This window comes from Mytilus trossulus, chromosome 6 (assembly GCF_036588685.1).
Source record: "Mytilus trossulus isolate FHL-02 chromosome 6, PNRI_Mtr1.1.1.hap1, whole genome shotgun sequence".
In the NCBI taxonomy this organism is placed as follows: domain Eukaryota; kingdom Metazoa; phylum Mollusca; class Bivalvia; order Mytilida; family Mytilidae; genus Mytilus; species Mytilus trossulus.
Genome location: NC_086378.1, coordinates 90181767 through 90204688, shown reverse-complemented (window position 1 = coordinate 90204688; position 22922 = coordinate 90181767).

Below are 22922 nucleotides of genomic sequence, written 5' to 3'. Positions count from 1 at the left end.
ATTAAGGCAGTGAGGTCGTTAATACAAATCAGAATTAAGAAACTGAATGGGTCCATCAATGCCCATGCTACGTCAATCTTCAAAGATCCAAATGTTGCTAAACACCTATCTGACCTCCATGATGAATATGTTGTTGTCCCCGCAGACAAAGCCCCAAATAACATCGTTTTTATCTGTAAAAGTCATTACATTAATTGCTTGATAAACGAATTAGGTATAGACAATTCACTTGGAAACCCAACATATACCCTCACGACACTTACCAAAGAGGAAATCCTGGATAACCATAGGTCTGTTCTTTGTTCCTTTGGTATTTCAACCAAAGATGAAGAACTGGATCTTCCATCACTGTATTGGATACCTAAACTACATAAGTGTCCTTACAAACAACGGTATATTGCTGGGTCTTCCAAGTGCTCCACGAAACCCCTTTCTAAATTATTAACATCCATTTTACCAGCAATCAAAGACGGGCTTCAAAGTTATTGTGAAACTGCCTATACAAGAGTTGGCGTCAATCAGATGTGGATACTTAAAAATTCCAAAGATCTCTTAAAGTACATACAATCTAACTCTCTTTCATCTTGTAACAGTATTAAAACATTTGACTTTTCTACTCTTTACACAAGTATTCCACATTCCAAACTAAAATACAAATTAAAAGAGTTGGTAATACTTTGCTTCATAAAAAAGAATAGCCAACGTAGATACAAGTATCTTGTCTTAGGGAAGGATAAATCCTACTTTGTAAAGAATCATTCTGATTCAAACAAAAAATTCTCTGAAACCGATATTATCAAGATGCTTGATTTCTTGATTGACAACATATGTGTTACGTTCGGAGGACGTGTTTTTCAACAGACTGTCGGCATCCCAATGGGAACAAACTGTGCCCCTCTACTTGCTGACTTGTTTCTTTATTATTATGAGGCTGACTTCATGCAGGAACTTCTTAGGAAGAAAGATAAGAAGTTAGCAATATCCTTTAACTCTACTTTCCGCTATATAGATGACGTTCTTTCACTAAACAATTCAAAATTTGGTGACTATGTGGATCGCATCTATCCCATCGAATTGGAGATAAAGGATACTACAGATACAGTTAAGTCGGCTTCATATCTTGACTTACATCTAGAAATTGACAATGAGGGTCGGTTGAAGACAAAACTTTACGACAAAAGAGATGATTTCAGCTTTCCAATTGTGAACTTTCCATTTTTAAGTAGCAACATTCAAGCAGCACCTGCATACGGGGTATATATCTCCCAATTGATACGATATTCCCGTGCTTGCATTTCCTATCATGATTTTCTTGATAGAGGGTTACTGCTCACAAGGAAGCTATTAAACCAAGAGTTCCAAATGGTGAAGTTGAAATCATCCCTTCGTAAATTTTACGGACGCCATCACGAGTTAGTTGACCGTTATGGAATAACCGTTTCACAAATGATATCGGATATGTTCCTTACGTCGTAACTACAATCCCCTTCCCTTTCATGAATTTGACATACCGAATTAGACTATTTACCGGATTTGTAATCACATAAGCAACACGACGGGTGCCGCATGTGGAACAGGATCTGCTTACCCTTCCGGAGCACCTGAGATCACCCCTAGTTTTTGGTGGGGTTCGTGTTGTTTATTCTTTAGTTTTCTATGTTGTGTCATGTGTACTATTGTTTTTCTGTTTGTCTTTTTCATTTTTAGCCATGGCGTTGTCAGTTTGTTTTAGATTTAAGAGTTTGACTGTCCCTTTGGTGTCTTTCGTCCCTCTTTTATATAAAAGATGAAGAGCTATATTCCAAAAGTTCAAAAAGTATAGCCAAATCCATGAAAGGAATCAGAGCTTTGCATAAGGAGATACCTTTCTTAATTCATAGTAATTTTTTACATTTTGTAACAGCAAATTTTATAACACAAAAACTCCGTCCTTTAATGCCAGTACCGGAGAACTGGCTACTGGGATGGTGATACCCTCGGGGACTAACAGTCCACCAGCAGAGGCATCGACCCAGTGGTAGTCATAACATCAATGGTACCAGTTTTTCTGCACCAGATGCGCATTTCGACAATACATGTCTCTTCAGTGATGCTCGTGGCCAAAATATGTAAAATCCAAAGTTTATATAAAAGATGAAGAGCTATATTCCAAAAGTTCAAAAAGTATAGCAAAATTCGTGAAAGGAATAAGAGCTTTGCATGAGGGAGATACATTCCTCAAGATATATTTTTTTTTTACATTTTGTAATTACAGCTGGTGAACTAACAGTCCACCCGCAGAGGCATCGACCCAGTGGTAGTAATAGCACTAACAGTACCAATTGTTCTGCACCAAATGCACATTTCGACAATAAATGTCTCCTCAGTGATAATTGTGGCCAATATATATGTAAAATCTAAAGTTTATATAAAAAATGAAGAGCTATATTCCAAAAGTTCAAAAAGTATAGCCAAATCCGTGAAATCATCTGAATATAAAAAGTGACATGCTACATGTGCAATTGTTCCTAAAAAAAAATCTCATTTTGATCTAAATATGAAGATGACATGCGTTTGTACAATTGTTTCTAAAATAACTCATTATAATCTAAATATAAAGTTGGCATGCTAGATTGCTTCTAAAATAACTCATTATAATCTAAATATAAAGTTGGCATGCTAGATTGCTTCTAAAATAACTCATTATAATCTAAATATAAAGATAACATGCTATATGTGCAAACGTTCCTAAAATAACTAATAATAATCTTAAGATAAAGGTGGCATGCTAGATTATTCCTAAAATAACTCATTATAATCTTAATATAAAGGTGGCATGCTAGATTGTTTTTAAAATAACTCATTATAATCTAAATATAAAGGTGGCATGCTAGATTGTTTCTAAAATAACTCATTGTGATCAAAATATAAAGTTGACATGCTGTATGTGCAATTGTACCTAAAATAACTTATTATCTTCTAAATATAAAGGTGGCATGCCAGATTGTTTCTAAAATAACTCATTATAATCTAAATATAAAGGTGGCATGCTAGATTGTTTCTAAAATAACTCATTGTGATCTAAATATAAAGATGACATGCTGTATGTGCAATTGTTCCTAAAATAATTCATTATGATCTAAATATAAAGATGACATGCTTTATGTGCAATTGTTCCTAAAATAACTCATTATGATCTAAATATAAAGATGACATGCTATATGTGCAATTGTTCCTAAAATAACTCATTGTGATCTAAATATAAAGATGACATGCTGTATGTTCCTAAAATAACTCATTATAATCTAAATACAAAGATGACATGCTATATATCAACTGCTGTTACATTTGTTTTACTGGCGTTAAGTGTTTTAAATGTTTGAAAGGAAAATGTCAGTTTAAATCTGTAAATAATGTGGTTGGATTTACTAAGGTGATTAGATTGTAGTTTAATCTATTTTGATATACAAATTTTGTATGAAAAAGAAAGACGTGTGGTAGAAATAAATAGCCATAAATGTTGAAAGGTCGAAGGAAATAAAGGGCATTGAAAAATAACATCAGTTTTGTGTCATTAAAATCTAACATAATATAATTTTGAATGTTTCAAATTTGTCTTGCAATTCATCTCGTTCGTCTAATATATTTGAATGAAATACACAGATATTCTTTAGTTCCATATTCAAAGTAGTTTCCATAAAACTATATTCAAATTCAAGCGTTGTTCTGTTGTTTTGTCATATTGTGTATCGTAAATTGAGTTGCTATCATTTAAATGGTTTTCGTTTGAAATATTTTAAATGTGTCAGGTCGCGACCTATTATAGCTAATAAATTCATCATAGATACCGGGATTAAAATTTTATAATTACACCATACGCGTGTTTTGTCTCAAAAAGACTCATCAGTGACGCTCGAATCAAAAAATGTTTAAGGGGCCAAATAAAGTACGAAGTTAAAGATCATTGCGGACCAAAAATTCCTAAGTTAACTTTATAGGGTTTTCTTGTCCTTGAAATCCGCTTTTAAATCCTGGAAAATAGTTGTCTAATTAGCAAGCACACCACACCTATTATTTTTATAATGTTACTTGGTTGAAAAGTAAACTTTATTTGTTGGCACATGATCTAAGTTAGGCATCTGATGTTCAGTTGTTGTCGTATGTTGATGTGGTTCATAAATATTTTTGGTTTTTTATAATAAGAATGTTTGTTTTTCATGTTTGAATGGTGTTACACTAGTTTTTTTGGGGACTTATTTAGCTTGCTGTTCAGTTTGGTGTGAGTCAATGGTCCGTGTTGAATACAGTACTTTGACCTGTAATGATTTACTTTTACAAATTGTGACTTGTATGGAAAGTTGTTTCATTTTGAGACTCATACCACCTTTTAACGACGAAATGTGATATCACTTAAACAATGTGAACTTATCTGTATCAACATGACGGATGAAGTGTATGTGTGTACTGTTTTGCTGTCACGTTGTATTTTTACGATAGTTTTGAACATTGTCATAATAGTTATCAAAGGTACCAGGATTATAATTGAGTACGTCAGACGCGCGTTTCGTCTACATAAGACTCATCAGTCACGCTCATATCAAAATGTTTTTAAAGCCAAACAAGTTCAAAGTTGAAGAGCATTGAGGATTACAAGTCCAAAAAGTTGTGCCAAATACGGCTAAGGTAATCTATGTCATAAAACAGGAGGTTTGATATGACATTAAAGCAGGTTCAATTCTACATTTTTGTTCTTAAAATGTAATGTTCCAAGTCAGAAATATAGCAGTTAGAACCAAATAGTTCGTTTTGATGTGTGTTGACATCTGTTTTTTAATTGAACTCCAGTGTCCCTGTTTGTCTTCTTATAGTTGATATGTTTCCCTCGGTTTTAATTTGTAACCCGGATTTTGTTTTCTCTCAATCGGTATATGACTTTTGATGACCGGCATACTACTGTTGCATTTATTTACACAGCTAAATGTATCAGATGTCTGGTGGCTGAAATGTGTTTCTTATTCTATAACAGATATAATAGCTATTCGATATATCAGTGAGATAAGACATCGATTTTCATCTCGCAGATATGACTGAAATTGGTTATAACGTTTAAAGGAAACATTGACAGAGAACAACATGATTGAAATTTGAGTGTTTACTTACAATTACGAAGATAGAGGTTACAGATACCAAAGAGACATTAACATGCATATGTCGAAAATAAACTGACAGTGCTAGCTTGCGTTAAAACCATGGTTAATTCAGCATTTTCTACATAAGAAAATATCCGTACCAAGTCAAGAATAGGACAGTCGAAATTCAATTGTGCTTTTGATATTGCCATTTGATTGTGAAATTTCCTTTTTGCATATCTTCGGAGTTAATTTTTTGATTAAACTTTCCAAAAGCTTATACCATTTAAGTGTAGGTATTGCACCATATAGAAAAGAGGATATCAGTTTTATTCTGAATCTTAAGATTAAAACTAGACTAAAAAGCAGTGTGATATACTTTTTTTTATCTATTCGTTTGATGAGTTTGAACTTTTGATTTTGCCATTTAAAAAGAGACCTTTCGTTTTGGATTTTCCATCGAGTTGAGTATAATTTTTATTGTACTTCTGATCGAATTCAGTATACTCTTAATTTTGAATTTTGACATGTTAAAAGCGTTTTTTTAGACAACATAATTGACATTTCTGCATACAAATGTCCTTATTATATTCACCTGGTCATTTATCAATTAAGAATAGTTCGTTCATGTCATGCTCTATGCTATACTTACATGGGTAGGCATGATATTTGTCAATTTCTCAATAATATCAGCAAGGTGTTCAATGTTAACAAACAGAGTATGTCGTGATAGTTTTTTTCTATTATAATAGGAAAATTTCGAAGCAGACCAATCACACAATCGAAAGGCATCTATTTCCATTAGGTTAACCACAATTGTTATCGTCAATAACGAGTTTATTGATAAAACAGATACATTCAAACTTACTTTTAGGCTGATATTATGTAATTTCCTAACGAGCACCACCAACAAACATGTCCATTTATTGTCACTGGCGTCGTTTAAAATTCTACTGATTTCTATTTTCTACGTTTTTATTTCAATTGTGACGTCAATGACGTGCAGCCCCTTTTTCATTCGGATTAGAACATGGCTTTGTATTCAAAGCTTAAGAAAAACATCATATTAGAATTTAGGCTTTAAAAGGTCTTCGTCTTTTTTACAATTTCAAGCACCGACTTAAAACTCTTGTCAACTTGATCACTTATTATTATCTATATATAAACACCCGTATGTATCTGACAAAACATAGACCAAACAGTTATGGAAAACAATTTGTTGAGCATAACATGTTCCATGTTAAGTCCCTGGAAGAAATCGAAAAACGATATAAATTAATCTGCCCTGCAGACAATACCCACAATTATTTATTGACAAAGAAAGATATTCTAGTATTTCCTTGTATGAGTATTTTCAATCACTGTCAAATAAGCCTTAGTTGGGTTGTCTTTTTAATCTATATTTCTTCGTTGGAAACTCTGTGACGAATATGACGATGGGTGTTGTTTTAAAATGTAAGTCTAGATTTACTCGGACTTACGGTAACTACAACACGTGTTTGAATAGATTATTGCTTTTTGACAGAAATGCTACAGCTGTCAAGAAATATAATATTTTATCTCAAATCCTGTTAATATTGAAAGTTTTTAGACGTGGTTGACCGTCATGTGAAATCCATAGAAAAGATGACTTTGGTTGTTTTATACACATGGACAGTTTTAAGACTTGGTTGTCCGTCATGTGAAATCCATAGAAAAGATAACTTTGGTTGTTTTATACACATGGAAAGTTTTTAGACTTGGTTGACCGTTACATGAAATCCATAGAAAAGATGACTTTGGTTGTTTTATACACATTGAAAGTTTTTAGACTTGGTTGACCGTTACATGAAATCCATAGAAAAGATGACTATGGTTGTTTTATACACATGGAAAGTTTTTAGACTTGGTTGACCGTTACATGAAATCCATAGAAAAGATGACTATGGTTGTTTTATACACATGGAAAGTTTTTAGACTTGGTTGACCATTACAAGAAATCCATAGAAAAGATGACTTTGGTTGTTTTATACACATTGAAAGTTTTTAGACTTGGTTGACCGTCATGTGAAATCCATAGAAAAGATGACTTTGGTTGTTTTATACATGGAACGTTTTTGGACTTGGTTGCCCGTCATGTGAAATCCATAGAAAAGATGACTTTGGTTGTTTTATACACATGGAAAGTTTTTAGACTTGGTTGACCGTTATGTGAAATCCATAGAAAAGATGACTTTGGTTGTTTTATACACATGGAAAGTTTTTAGACTTGGTTGACCGTTATGTGAAATCCATAGAAAAGATGACTTTGGTATTTTATACACATGGAAAGTTTTTAGACTTGGTTGACCATTACAAGAAATCCATAGAAAAGATGACTTTGGTTGTTTTATACACATGGAAAGTTTTTGGACTTGGTTGTCCGTCATGTGAAATCCATAGAAAAGATAACTTTGGTTGTTTTATACACATGGAAAGTTTTAAGACTTGGTTGACCGTTATGTGAAATCCATAGAAAAGATGACTTTGGTTGTTTTATACACATGGAAAGTTTTAAGACTTGGTTGACCGTTATGTGAAATCCATAGAAAAGATGACTTTGGTTGTTTTATACACATGGAAAGTTTTTAGACTTGGTTGACCGTTATGTGAAATCCATAGAAAAGATGACTTTGGTATTTTATACACATGGAAAGTTTTTAGACTTGGTTGACCATTACAAGAAATCCATAGAAAAGATGACTTTGGTTGTTTTATACACATGGAAAGTTTTTGGACTTGGTTGTCCGTCATGTGAAATCCATAGAAAAGATAACTTTTGTTGTTTTATACACATGGAAAGTTTTAAGACTTGGTTGACCGTTATGTGAAATCCATAGAAAAGATGACTTTGGTTGTTTTATACACATGGAAAGTTTTTAGACTTGGTTGACCGTCATGTGAAATCCATAGAAAAGATGACTTTGGTTGTTTTATACACATCGAAAGTTTTTAGACTTGGTTGTCCGTCATGTGAAATCCATAGAAAAGATGACTTTGGTTGTTTTATACACATGGGAAGTTTTTAGACTTGGTTGACCGTTATGTGAAATCCATAGAAAAGATAACTTTGGTTGTTTTATACACATGGAAAGTTTTAAGACTTGTTTGACCGTTACATGAAATCCATAGAAAAGATTACTTTGGTTGTTTTATACACATGGAAAGTTTTTAGACTTGGTTGACCGTTACATGAAATCCATAGAAAAGATGACTTTGGTTGTTTTATACACATGGACAGTTTTAAGACTTGGTTGACCGTTATGTGAAATCCATAGAAAAGATGACTTTGGTTGTTTTATACACATGGGAAATTTTGGAATTGGTTGACCGTCATGTGAAATCCATAGAAAAGATGACTTTGGTTGTTCTATACACATGGGAAGTTTTTGGACTTGGTTGACCGTCATGTGAAATCCATAGAAAAGATGACTTTGGTTGTTTTATACACATCGGAAGTTTTAAGACTTGGTTGACCGTCATGTGAAATCACTAGAAAAGATGACGTTGGTTGTTTTATACACATGGACAGTTTTTAGACTTGGTTGACCGTTACATGAAATCCATAGAAAAGATGACTTTTGTTGTTCTATACATGGAAAGTTTTTAGACTTGGTTGACCGTTATGTGAAATCCATAGAAAAGATGACTTTGGTTGTTCTATACACATGGAAAGTTTTTAGACTTGGTTGACCGTTATGTGAAATCCATAGAAAAGATGACTTTGGTTGTTTTATACACATGGAAAGTTTTTAGACTTGGTTGCCCGTCATGTGAAATCCATAGAAAAGATGACTTTGGTTGTTTTATACACATGGAAAGTTTTTAGACTTGGTTGACCGTTACAAGAAATCCATAGAAAAGATGACTTTGGTTGTTTTATACACATGGAAAGTTTTTGGACTTGGTTGACCGTCATGTGAAATCCATAGAAAAGATGACTTTGGTTGTTTTATACACATCGAAAGTTTTTAGACTTGGTTGTCCGTCATGTGAAATCCATAGAAAAGATGACTTTGGTTGTTTTATACACATGGACAGTTTTTAGACTTGGTTGACCGTTACATGAAATCCATAGAAAAGATGACTTTGGTTGTTTTATACACATGGAAAGTTTTTAGACTTGGTTGACCGTTACATGAAATCCATAGAAAAGATGACTTTGGTTGTTTTATACACATGGACAGTTTTAAGACTTGGTTGACCGTTACATGAAATCCATAGAAAAGATGACTTTGGTTGTTTTATACACATGGACAGTTTTAAGACTTGGTTGACCGTTATGTGAAATCCATAGAAAAGATGACTTTGGTTGTTTTATACACATGGGAAGTTTTTGGACTTGGTTTACCGTCATGTGAAATCCATAGAAAAAATGACTTGGTTGTTTTATACACATGGACAGTTTTAAGACTTGGTTGACCGTTATGTGAAATCCATAGAAAAGATGACTTTGGTTGTTCTATACACATTATGTGAAATTTTTTAGACTTGGTTGACCGTTATGTGAAATCCATAGAAAAGATGACTTTGGTTGTTTTATACACATGGAAAGTTTTAAGAATTGGTTGACCGATATGTGAAATCCATATAAAGGTGACTTTGGTTGTTCTATACACATTGAAAGTTTTTAGACTTGGTTGACCGTTATGTGAAATCCATAGAAAAGATGACTTTGGTTGTTTTATACACATGGAAAGTTTTAAGACTTGGTTGACCGTTATGTGAAATCCATAGAAAAGATGACTTTGGTTGTTCTATACACATTGAAAGTTTTTAGACTTGGTTGACCGTTATGTGAAATCCATAGAAAAGATGACTTTGGTTGTTTTATACACATGGAAAGTTTTTAGACTTGGTTGACCGTTATGTGAAATCCATAGATAAGATGACTTTGGTTGTTTTATACACATGGAAAGTTTTTAGACTTGGTTGCCCGTCATGTGAAATCCATAGAAAAGATGACTTTGGTTGTTTTATACACATGGAAAGTTTTTAGACTTGGTTGACCGTTACAAGAAATCCATAGAAAAGATGACTTTGGTTGTTTTATACACATGGAAAGTTTTTGGACTTGGTTGACCGTCATGTGAAATCCATAGAAAAGATGACTTTGGTTGTTTTATACACATCGAAAGTTTTTAGACTTGGTTGTCCGTCATGTGAAATCCATAGAAAAGATGACTTTGGTTGTTTTATACACATGGAAAGTTTTTAGACTTGGTTGACAGTTACATGAAATCCATAGAAAAGATGACTTTGGTTGTTTTATACACATGGAAAGTTTTTAGACTTGGTTGACCGTTACATGAAATCCATAGAAAAGATGACTTTGGTTGTTTTATACACATGGACAGTTTTAAGACTTGGTTGACCGTTACATGAAATCCATAGAAAAGATGACTTTGGTTGTTTTATACACATGGACAGTTTTAAGACTTGGTTGACCGTTATGTGAAATCCATAGAAAAGATGACTTTGGTTGTTTTATACACATGGGAAGTTTTTGGACTTGGTTGACCGTCATGTGAAATCCATAGAAAAGATGACTTGGTTGTTTTATACACATGGACAGTTTTAAGACTTGGTTGACCGTTATGTGAAATCCATAGAAAAGATGACTTTGGTTGTTTTATACACATGGGAAGTTTTTGGACTTGGTTGACCGTCATGTGAAATCCATAGAAAAGATGACTTTGGTTGTTCTATACACATGGGAAGTTTTTGGACTTGGTTGACCGTCATGTGAAATCCATAGAAAAAATGACTTTGGTTGTTTTATACTCATCGGAAGTTTTAAGACTTGGTTGACCGTCATGTGAAATCACTAGAAAATATGACGTTGGTTGTTTTATACACATGGACAGTTTTTAGACTAGGTTGACCGTTACATGAAATCCATAGAAAAGATGACTTTTGTTGTTCTATACATGGAAAGTTTTTAGACTTGGTTGAACGTTATGTGAAATCCATAGAAAAGATGACTTTGGTTGTTCTATACACATTGAAAGTTTTTGGACTTGGTTTACCGTTACAAGAAATCCATAGAAAAGATGACTTTGGTTGTTCTATACACATTGAAAGTTTTTAGACTTGGTTGACCGTTATGTGAAATCCATAGAAAAGATGACTTTGGTTGTTTTATACACATGGAAAGTTTTCAGAATTGGTTGACAGATATGTGAAATCCATAGAAAAGATGACTTTGGTTGTTCTATACACATTGAAAGTTTTTAGACTTGGTTGACCGTTATGTGAAATCCATAGAAAAGATGACTTTGGTTGTTTTATACACATGGAAAGTTTTAAGACTTGGTTGACCGTTATGTGAAATCCATAGAAAAGATGACTTTGGTTGTTCTATACACATTGAAAGTTTTTAGACTTGGTTGACCGTTATGTGAAATCCATAGAAAAGATGACTTTGGTTGTTTTATACACATGGAAAGTTTTTAGACTTGGTTGACCGTTATGTGAAATCCATAGAAAAGATGACTTTGGTTGTTTTATACACATGGAAAGTTTTTAGACTTGGTTGCCCGTCATGTGAAATCCATAGAAAAGATGACTTTGGTTCTTCTATACATGGAAAGTTTTTAGACTTGGTTGACCGTTAAGTGAAATCCTTAGAAAAGATGACTTTGGTTGTTTTATACACATGGAAAGTTTTTAGACTTGGTTGACCGTTACAAGGAATCCATAGAAAAGATGACTTTGGTTGTTTTATACACATGGAAAGTTTTTAGACTTGGTTGACCGTCATGTGAAATCCATAGAAAAGATGACTTTGGTTGTTTTATACACATGGAAAGTTTTTAGACTTGGTTGACCGTTACAAGAAATCCATATAAAAGATGACTTTGGTTGTTTTATACACATCGACAGTTTTTGGACTTGGTTGCCCGTCATGTGAAATCCATAGAAAAGATGACTTTGGTTGTTCTATACATGGAAAGTTTTTAGACTTGGTTGACCGTTACAAGAAATCACTAGAAAAGATGACTTTGGTTGTTCTATACATGGAAAGTTTTTAGACTTGGTTGACCGTTATGTGAAATCCATAGAAAAGATGACTTTGGTTGTTTTATACACATTGAAAGTTTTAAGACTTGATTGTCCGTTATGTGAAATCCATAGAAAAGATGACTTTGGTTGTTTTATACACATGGAAAGTTTTTAGACTTGGTTGACCGTTATGTGAAATCCATAGAAAAGATGACTTTGGTTGTTTTATACACATTGAAAGTTTTTAGACTTGGTTGACCGTTACAAGAAATCCATATAAAAGATGACTTTGGTTGTTTTATACACATCGACAGTTTTTGGACTTGGTTGCCCGTCATGTGAAATCCATAGAAAAGATGACTTTGGTTGTTCTATACATGGAAAGTTTTTAGACTTGGTTGACCGTTACAAGAAATCACTAGAAAAGATGACTTTGGTTGTTCTATACATGGAAAGTTTTTAGACTTGGTTGCCCGTCATGTGAAATCACTAGAAAAGATGACTTTGGTTGTTTTATACACATGGGAAGTTTTTAGACTTGGTTGACCGTCATGTGAAATCCATAGAAAAGATGACTTTGGTTGTTTTATACACATTGAAAGTTTTTAGACTTGGTTGCCCGTCATGTGAAATCCATAGAAAAGATGACTTTGGTTGTTCTATACACATGGACAGTTTTTAGACTTGGTTGACCGTTACATGAAATCCATAGAAAAGATGACTTTGGTTGTTTTATACACATGGAAAGTTTTTAGACTTGGTTGACCGTAATGTGAAATCCATAGAAAAGATGACTTTGGTTGTTTTATACACATGGAAAGTTTTTAGACTTGGTTGACCGTTACATGAAAATTCTTAAATGCCTAAAGTTGACAAGCATTTTGTAAAATGCCTAAAAAACCCTAGTCATTTTGTAAAATGCCTGAAATTTTTAATGAAAATTTTACAAATTGCCTGGTCTACATGAAATACATGAAATAGAACATAAAAATATAGCGTAAAGGTACAAAAAGGGTCGAGTAAAATAAATTTAAGATTATTCTTTAAAAATGTAACAAGAAAATCTGTAGGCTTCTAAGACATGTAGGAGCCTGAATTGCTCATCTTGCAAAATATTGAAAATAAAAGTATAAACACTCAAGGGACATTTTAACAATTGGTTAAGTAAAAAATAAAAAGGACATAATCACATATGAAGATTGAGTTGACGACTTCTGTTACCATTAAGTTGCCTCATAGGCCAATAATTGAATATGCATGAAATATTTGCCACTTGAAAAACATGCGCCATTCAATATCTGATACTATCACTCGTCATCTGTGTTCAAATGGAAGAGGTTATCAAAAATGAAAGAAGGTATGCATCAGACTCAATTACAAAACAAGCTGTAAGGTTAGAAATCTATCAGAAAGAGTTTTGACAGAGGTGGATGTTGGAGTGAATGTATTAGTTGCAATTCCCCATGTGGATTGAGAGAAAGGAGACCCGTGTAACCTAATGGCTGTTGTTACTGGTAAGGAATAGCATGGTTATAAACTGGAAATTAAAGATGGATTACTACGTGGACTTTACACCAGGAATCAGTTTGAACTGTCTTTCAGTAACTTTATTGCTATTCAATCTGTAAATTATGATAATGAAATATCCTTTAGAAAAGCTGTCAGTAAAGTTCCTTTGTGTGATGGTCAGGGTTACACAACATGTGGCTGTAGTGCTGTGGTAAGACTAGATGTAATACTAAACGTTGTCTTTGCAAAAAGTCAGAACAAATGTGTAACAGTTGCTGTCATCCAATCATTACATATAGGAAAAATAATTGTCATCTTCAGTGTTAATGTAAATGATTTAATTACAATTATAAAACTGTAACTGTTTAAATTGCATGCTATATTTTATGATTGAATAAAATCATCTGTTTGATATTTCCAGTTGTTAAATTTTGAGTACATTCCATTTAGTTTTAGTCTTTTAGGCATTTTGTAAAATGCCTTACAATTTTTCAGGCATTTTGAAAAAATAGTCAATTTGTAAAATGCCTAAATCATGCAGGCATTTTAGAAAATGCCTAAAAATTTCAGTCATTTTACAAAATGCCTAAATTTAGAAATTGCCTGTAACATATACATGGAAAGTTTTTAGACTTGGTTGACCGATATGTGAAATTCATAGAAAAGATGACTTTGGTTGTTATTCACACATAGAACCACGTCAGTGTAACAAACGTGTAGCTGATTGCCAAACAACAAAAGCTGGAAAGGTTAAGTTGTTTGTTACATGTTACAGTTTGTCACACTTTAAAGGTTAAAATAAATCATATCGTGGTGAAACCAAGGCGAAAATGTGCTCGTACACGTGAGAGTTTTATTGTTTTAAAAAAAAAACCAGGTTCAATCAATTTTCTGCATTTGAAAATGCCTGTTCCAAGTCAGGAATATAACAGTTATTGTCCATTCGTTTGATGTGTTTTGTTATTTGATTTTGTCATTTGATAAGGGACTTTCCGTTTTGATTTTCCCCGGAGTTCAGTATTTGGGTGATTTTACTTTATATTAAAATCTTTTTCAAATAATCCGTTTTGACATGAATATCAATAATGTGGTCATTTTTATAATTTTCCTGTATACACAACCATGCTTTTTTTTTCCGAAAAACTAAGGATATTCTTATCCCAGGCATATTTGGCACAACTTTTTGGGGAATTTTGGATCCACAATGCTCTTCAACTTTTTACTTATTTGGCTTAATAAATATTTTGATTTGAGCGTCACTGATGATTCTTATAGAGATGAAACGCGCGTCTGGCGTACTAAATTATTATCCTGGTACCTTTGATAACTATTACACCACTGGGTCGATGCCACTGCTGGTAGACGTTTCGTCCCCGAGGGTATCACAAGCCCAGTAGTCAACACTTCGGTGTTGACATGAATATCAATCATGTAGTCATTTTTGCAAATTTCCTGTTTACAAATTTTTGAATTTTTCGAAAAACTAAGGATTTTCTTATCCCAGGCATAGATTACCTTAGCCGTATTTGGCACATCATTTGGGGGAATTTTAGATCCACAAAGTTCTTCAACTTTTTACTTATTTGGCTTAATAAATATTTGATTTGAGCGCTACTGATGAGTCTTATGAAGACGAAACGCGCGTCTGGCGTACTTAATTATAATCCTGTTACCATGGTTTGATAACTATTATTATTATGTTGATATACGTATAGAATGTACGAATGGAGTTTCACAATTAACTTATTTTACCGGATTTACATACAGGTTTTTCTGGTAAGACAATCGACAGTGCTAGATGTAAGAATGAAACGCATTTTATTTGTGGTTACTATATCATATAGGGTTTCAATTGTTTTTGTATTATATTTTGATAATATTTTGATAAAATATATTTTCGAACTGAAAAAGCAACTTCATATGAGGTGGTATTTTCAATACAAAGCTTCTATTTTGATTTTTAATTGGCAAGTAGATATAAAAAGCATTAACTCAGTAGTTCCTTTATATGTCTGTACGAAATACGCATATTATGACGTCAACATTATAATATTGTCTTATATATATATGGAAGATTTGAATGTCTTGATTTTAAGGATCTTCCCCATTTTTAATAGAACCTTGAAGCAAATTGACATAAAAACTGATTTCTGATACATTGTTTTGAGAGATACACTAGTTGTATGCTTCACGGCTTGGTTTTGATTTAAAAAACAAGATTATTAATTTCACACTTAAACATATGACGAATGGAAAACAAAGTAACCTTTTTAGCTTTTGATGAAAGAATTTCATTGGATAACATCACGTGATTATAACTATAAAATGGAGGACGCTTACTCAAAATCGCAAAGAGAAATCATGGGTTTGTTATCTAATATAAGTGAAAAACTTAATAAGTGTTCTAAGAAAAATCAGTTCGTCATGGAGAAATTAGAAGAGGATTTCCAAGATTTATTTAACTTTGTATTAGCGGGAATCTTGCATTAGCTCAACTTCAGCTTAAAGAATATAAAGATGTTAACTTTAAAAAACACTACAAAGTCTACTTTACTTATCACCGCATGTCAGTCAAAGGCGAACGAGAAAGAAATTCTTAGTTTTGTAGAATTTTTAGTAAAGAAAGGTGCATATATTATGAAAAAGGACTCGTCAGGAAGAACGGCTGTGGACTATTGTGAACAAAATAAACTGTTCAAAGTTAAGAAGCTACTTTGTAAAACTTTAGACAGCATTATCATGGACAACATTGCCGATTTCTTCTGAGGTGCTTCGTTACACCGTTTGCTAATCGGTTATAACGTAACTCAAGGAATGTTTGCAACAAACATGAAAGTGAAAGTAATTCGACGTTAACCAACAACGCTTAGACTGAATGAAAACAAATGAAGGTAGACCCAGAAGTAAAAAACGTTACCACGAAAGACGAGAAACATCGCCAAGATTTACTTACATCAATAGTACGAGGGACTTCAGTATACTGATTTAATCGAACAAAGATAATCTATATGTATGAGATATTTTGCAGGTTTTTATTTGAATGTTATTGTAAAATTGAATAAGAATTAACATTGATTGTATTTATGGAAAATGATATTGTACTAACATAAATAAATAAACTTCATACCTAATATTACATATACTTGATTTTATTGTTATAGTCAATTGTAACAATTTCATATATATTGATATATAGTGCATTGTTAGTACGTACTATTTAAATTAACTTACTTCAATGGACAACTAATGCAGTTTATTTTTTTACTAAAAATCACATGCGATAATTTTCAGTTGCGATTTGTCCTTTTGAATTGTTATTTTAGAATCAAACTTCAAACACGCTGTTCCCTATATCACATGTTATACAAATTAGCACAACTCAAATATGAAGTTCAATTACTTGTCATCAATGTAACTTAAGTTATCATTGTTTATCAAATATAAGAGAAGAAAATCGTTGTCATATCTTAGATATCAGATGACAATTATAACTTTAATAGGCCGAGAACGTCAACTGAATTCCAGTCGGCACATTAGCGGAGGAAGATAAGACATATCATCTCTTTTACGCTACACATCAAAGCTACAAAAAATTTAACACTCAACATAAAACTTATTACACACAACATTATAAAAACCCTTGTTTTATTGCTTTTAGCTTTAATTTGTGAAAAGCTTTTTTTGATCATTGTTAAAATAGAGTTGGTACTAAAAGGACAGTAAAAAAAACCAAATTAAAAACGCCATGGTTTTTAATGAAAAAAGACAAACAACATAAACACAACACAGAAAACTGAAGACCGAAGCTCGTCCAAAATACTGCGGAAGGGAAGCAGATGATAATTTATATGGGACACCCGTCGTTTTGCGTATGATTTCGTCTCATAGTTGATGTGTTACCCTCGGTTTTGGTTTGTGACGCTACTTTGTTTTCCTTTACTTGATTTATGGCTTGAACAGTGGTATACTACTGTTGTTTTATTTAGACAAACCCAGGTGGTTATTCAATTTACAAAAAAAATATCAAACACAATGAAAATCCAAACAAATTTAAAACCTTTCCGAACGTAAACATATTTTGAACCCCTGAAACATGCCCAGACATGAAAGGAAAAATATTCACGAATGAGTTCATAAAAGGTACAAAAAATCACTCACACTGAAAATGATTAGAGTTGTTATAAATTAAATAAATATTTCCTGTTTGAATAGTTTTACATTGGTATTTATGTAAGGCCCATCATAGCTTGCTGTTCGGTGTGAGCCAAAGCTCCATGTTGAAGACCGTATCTTGACCTATAAGGGTTTAATTTTATAAATTGTGACTTGGATGGAGAGTTGTCTTATTGGAATTCATACCACATCTACTTTATATCCAAACGGCCATGGACATCTTTTTGACCGCTTGAACATGTTAGGCAACACATTATCCTCTGTGAGTGAATAATTGATTGGCGATACAAGCACGTTAACACTTCATCAATTTGAAGACAAATTATTCATCTGCAAGCACTGATATGGTGATAAATATGACAATATATTATTGATGCAATATCTTGTCTTTAAGTTAAAGTAGTCAACCAAACTTCATTGTCTGCATTGCTCTAAAAGTTAAAATAGTTTACTTCAATTTCAGTGAGACAAACACTTACTAAAACAAATAAAAAACACCAAATTTATCAATGGTTTAAAAAGGGAAAATACTTGTGATGCATTGAAATCCAAATATAATTTTGTTTATTAATACGACTTGACTAAATCGTTATTTTTAAAACCTCAAAGATATCAATTTCTACGTTTAATGGTATTCATTATCATAATTATAATATTAAATTTGATTTATTTAATCAAAACCAAATTGTGTAAGATTTGTCTTGAATCATCTTTTTCAGACACGTTTGGAATCTTACAAATATACATAAAACGACAGGCTAATGACGTTATTGAATGCAATAATGATTGTCTACTTTTAGTCTTTAGTTTAAGAGATATGTTGACATTTACCTTTCAAATACTTAAACATCTGCTTTCAAACAGAACAATTACTTTGAGATTGTTGACATATAACGTGATCGCCTAACTCGTGTTGACCAAATTCTAAAATTGACGACTTCAAGTCAAGTCTACTTGTACCTATGCTAGTTCCAAATTCATATGTTGGGAATAGTTATCAAAGGTACCAGGATTATAATTTAATACGATAGACTGAAAACGTGGAATAATATTTACATTCTCTCAGTTGGCTTTTTTTCACACAACATTTGATTTGGAGCCCCATGCTTGCATGTAAAAGGAAGATTGATTTACATGTGATAGTTCCAAATTCATACATGAATATACTGTGGATGGGGGCGTATTGTATGCTCACCTGAACATTGCTGACAAAACTTCTCTTCTTATCCAATAGCCAGATATATAGTGAGCTTTAACGTCCAATTTGAAATCCAACTTCTAAGAACTTATTGATTCGATCAAAGACTATACCAGGTATTGAATTAAATAAGGGAAATAGTAAAAAAAAAAAAAAAGTAAGGAAAGGAGTAGGTTCAGTAAGATCCCTTTTTGCCCCAAATATAGCAGTTTTAAAAAAAATGTAAATATAAACTTTTAGATTTTTTTGTACAGTTGAATGGTTCTGCTACTTAAATATGGTTAGTTTTTGACAATACAATGCACATATGTCAGGTACTAGTACCATTAAGTCATGCTTAATTACTGTAATCTTCACAATTCTAGCATTTTGGTTAAATTTTAGACGGTTTTCGTGTGAAACGAAAGTGGCCGCATTCGTGTTCATCCTTAATATTAAAATGTAAGTTGTATTTTATGATAATACACGACATATATAAAGATTGAGGATAAACACGGATGCGGCCACTTTCATTTTTGACGAAAACCATCTAAAAAGTGACATTTTTCGGCATATCGGGTCGTTTTTAATGACAAAATCAGTTAAAATCTTTCACATAAACTAATTGATTCAAATGAAATAGACACTGAAGTGTTTCAAAAGTAATCCTTTAAACGAAATTAAAACAAACACATTTAAGGATTGAAAATCAACTGTCATTTTTTTTAGTTGTTACAGACTTTTTAGGGTAATTGAAGACAATTGCTAGATAAAGGAATAAGATATTGACCATTCATTGGAAACACTTGTCATCTACATATAACAACACAAAATGATTTGCCTTCATCAATTGTTAATTCAAAATCAAATTTCAAACTTGTTGTATATTTCCACATACAAATTAACACTAAGCTTTATATAAAGTGTCATTACCTGTCATTCATGTAAGTAAAATAGAGACAAAGGACGTAGATACACCGCAATAAGATATCAGTTCATATTTCTATACATAATAGAATGAGGAGATCAGCTGCATTGTAGGCGGAAAGTTTGATAAAAGATGCAGAAACATATTTTCAAATTTCATTTACATTATATATTGACCATTTCAATCATGGCAACAGCAAACCGAAATCAAGTTTAATCTGCCTGTTATGTTGTCTTACATCTAGAAATTTACAATGAAGGTCGGTTGAAATCAAAACTTTACGACAAACGAGATGATTTCAGCTTCCGAACTTTGAACTATCCATTTCTATGTAGAAATATTCAAGCAGCACCTGCATACGGAGTACATATCCCTTATTTTTACGATTTTCCCGCGCTTGTATTTCCTAACATGATTTCCTTAATAGATGGTTACTGCTCACAAGGAAGCTATTAAATTGGTGAAGTTAAAATCATCCCTTCCAAAATTTTACGGACGCCGTAACAAGATGGATGACTGTTATGGAATAACCGTTTCGCAGATTATATCGGATATGTTTTTCATGTCGTAACTTCATTTAAAATTAGACTATTTACAAGGTTTGTAATAACATGAGCAACATGACGTTAGCCACATGTAGAGCCGGACCTGCTAACCCTTCCGGAGTACCTGAGATCACCTAAATGGGGTTCGTGTTGCTCAGTCTTTAGTTTTCTATGTTGTTTTTTAAGTACTTTAGTTGTCTGTGTGTCTTTTCCCGTTTTAGCCATGGCTTTATCAGTTTTTTTGATCTACGAGTTTGTATGTCCCTCTGGTTTCTTTGCCTCTCAATTTAGAACAATCCTCATAAAGTTTGGCACGTGTTTCCTCCAAAGGTAACATTGATAAGTGCCAGACCTATATTCCCTAATGAAACATCATCATTATGTTTGACACCTTTTTTTCTGGAAAGAAAACATTATTGACATGTGGTTCAAGAATAAACAAAAGCACCTGCTCGACACGTTTCCATTAAACAAATATACGCATATGCTCTAGTTTTAAAATCTGTAAATGTTTGAACTTTACTGTCACAAATGAAATAAGAATAATTTCAATTGCGATAGTAATAAAAAACTGTTGTTCCTAAAGTGAATCATTATAATCTAAATATAAAGGTGACATGCTATATGTACAATAACACTAACAGTACCAATTTTTCTGCACCAGATGCGCATTTCGACAATACATGTCTCTTCAGTGATGCTTGTGGCCAAAATATGTAAAATCCAAAGTTTATATAAAAGATGAAGAGCTATATTCCAAAAGTTTAAAAAGTATTGCCAAAATGCGTGAAAGGAATCAGAGCTTTGCATGAGGGAGATACATTCCTTAATTTAATATATTTTTTTTACACTTTGTAACAGCAAATTTAATAATACAAAAAATCCGTATTTTCATGCCAGTACCATATCGAAAAGAGGATATCAGTTTTATTCTGAATCTTAAGATTAAAACTAGACTAAAAAGCAGTGTGATATACTTTTTTTATCTATTCGTTTGTTTAGGTTGAACTTTTGATTTTATATTTTAAATAGAGACCTTTCGTTTTGGATTTTCCATCGAGTTGAGTATAATTTTTATTGTACTTCTGATCGAATTCAGTATACTCTTAATTTTGAATTTTGACATGTTAAAAGCGTTTTTTAGACACCATAATTGACATTTCTGCATACAAATGTCCTTATTATATTCACCTGGTCATTTATCAATTAAGAATAGTTCGTTCATGTCATGCTCTATGCTATACTTACATGGGTAGGCATGATATTTGTCAATTTCTCAATAATATCAGCAAGGTGTTCAATGTTAACAAACAGAGTATGTCGTGATAGTTTTTTTCCATTATAATAGGAAAACTTCGAAGCAGACCAATCACACAATCGAAAGGCATCTATTCCACAATTGTTATCGTCAATAACGAGTTTATTGATAAAACAGATACATTCAAACTTACTTTTAGGCTGATATTATGTAATTTCCTAACGAGCACCACCAACAAACATGTCCATTTATTGTCACTGGCGTCGTTTAAAATTCTACTGATTTCTATTTTCTACGTTTTTATTTCAATTGTGAAGTCAATGACGTGCAGCCCCTTTTTCATTCGGATTAGAACATGGCTTTGTATTCAAAACTTAAGAAAAACATCATATTAGAATTTAGGCTTTAAAAGGTCTTCGTCTTTTTTACAATTTCAAGCACCGACTTAAAACTCTTATCAACTTGATCACTTATTATTATCTATATATAAACACCCGTATGTATCTGACAAAACATAGACCAAACAGTTATGGAAAACAATTTGTTGAGCATAACATGTTCCATGTTAAGTCCCTGGAAGAAATCGAAAAACGATATAAATTAATCTGCCCTGCAGACAATACCCACAATTATTTATTGACAAAGAAAGATATTCTAGTATTTCCTTGTATGAGTATTTTCAATCACTGTCAAATAAGCCTTAGTTGGGTTGTCTTTTTAGTCTATATTTCTTCGTTGGAAACTCTGTGACGAATATGACGATGGGTGTTGTTTTAAAATGTAAGTCTAGATTTACTCGGACTTACGGTAACTACAACACGTGTTTGAATAGATTATTGCTTTTTGACAGAAATGCTACAGCTGTCAAGAACTATAATATCTTATCTCAAATCCTGTTAATATTGAAAGTTTTTAGACTTGGCTGACCGTTATGTGAAATCCATAGAAAAGATGACTTTGGTTGTTTTATACACATGGGAACTTTTTGGACTTGGTTGACCGTTACATGAAATCCATAGAAAAGATGACTTTGGTTGTTGTATACACATGGAAAGTTTTTAGACTTGGTTGCCCGTTATGTGAAATCCATAGAAAAGATGACTTTGGTTGTTTTATACACATTGAAAGTTTTTAGACTTGGTTGACCGTTATGTGAAATCCATAGAAAAGATGACTTTGGTTGTTCTACACATGGACAGTT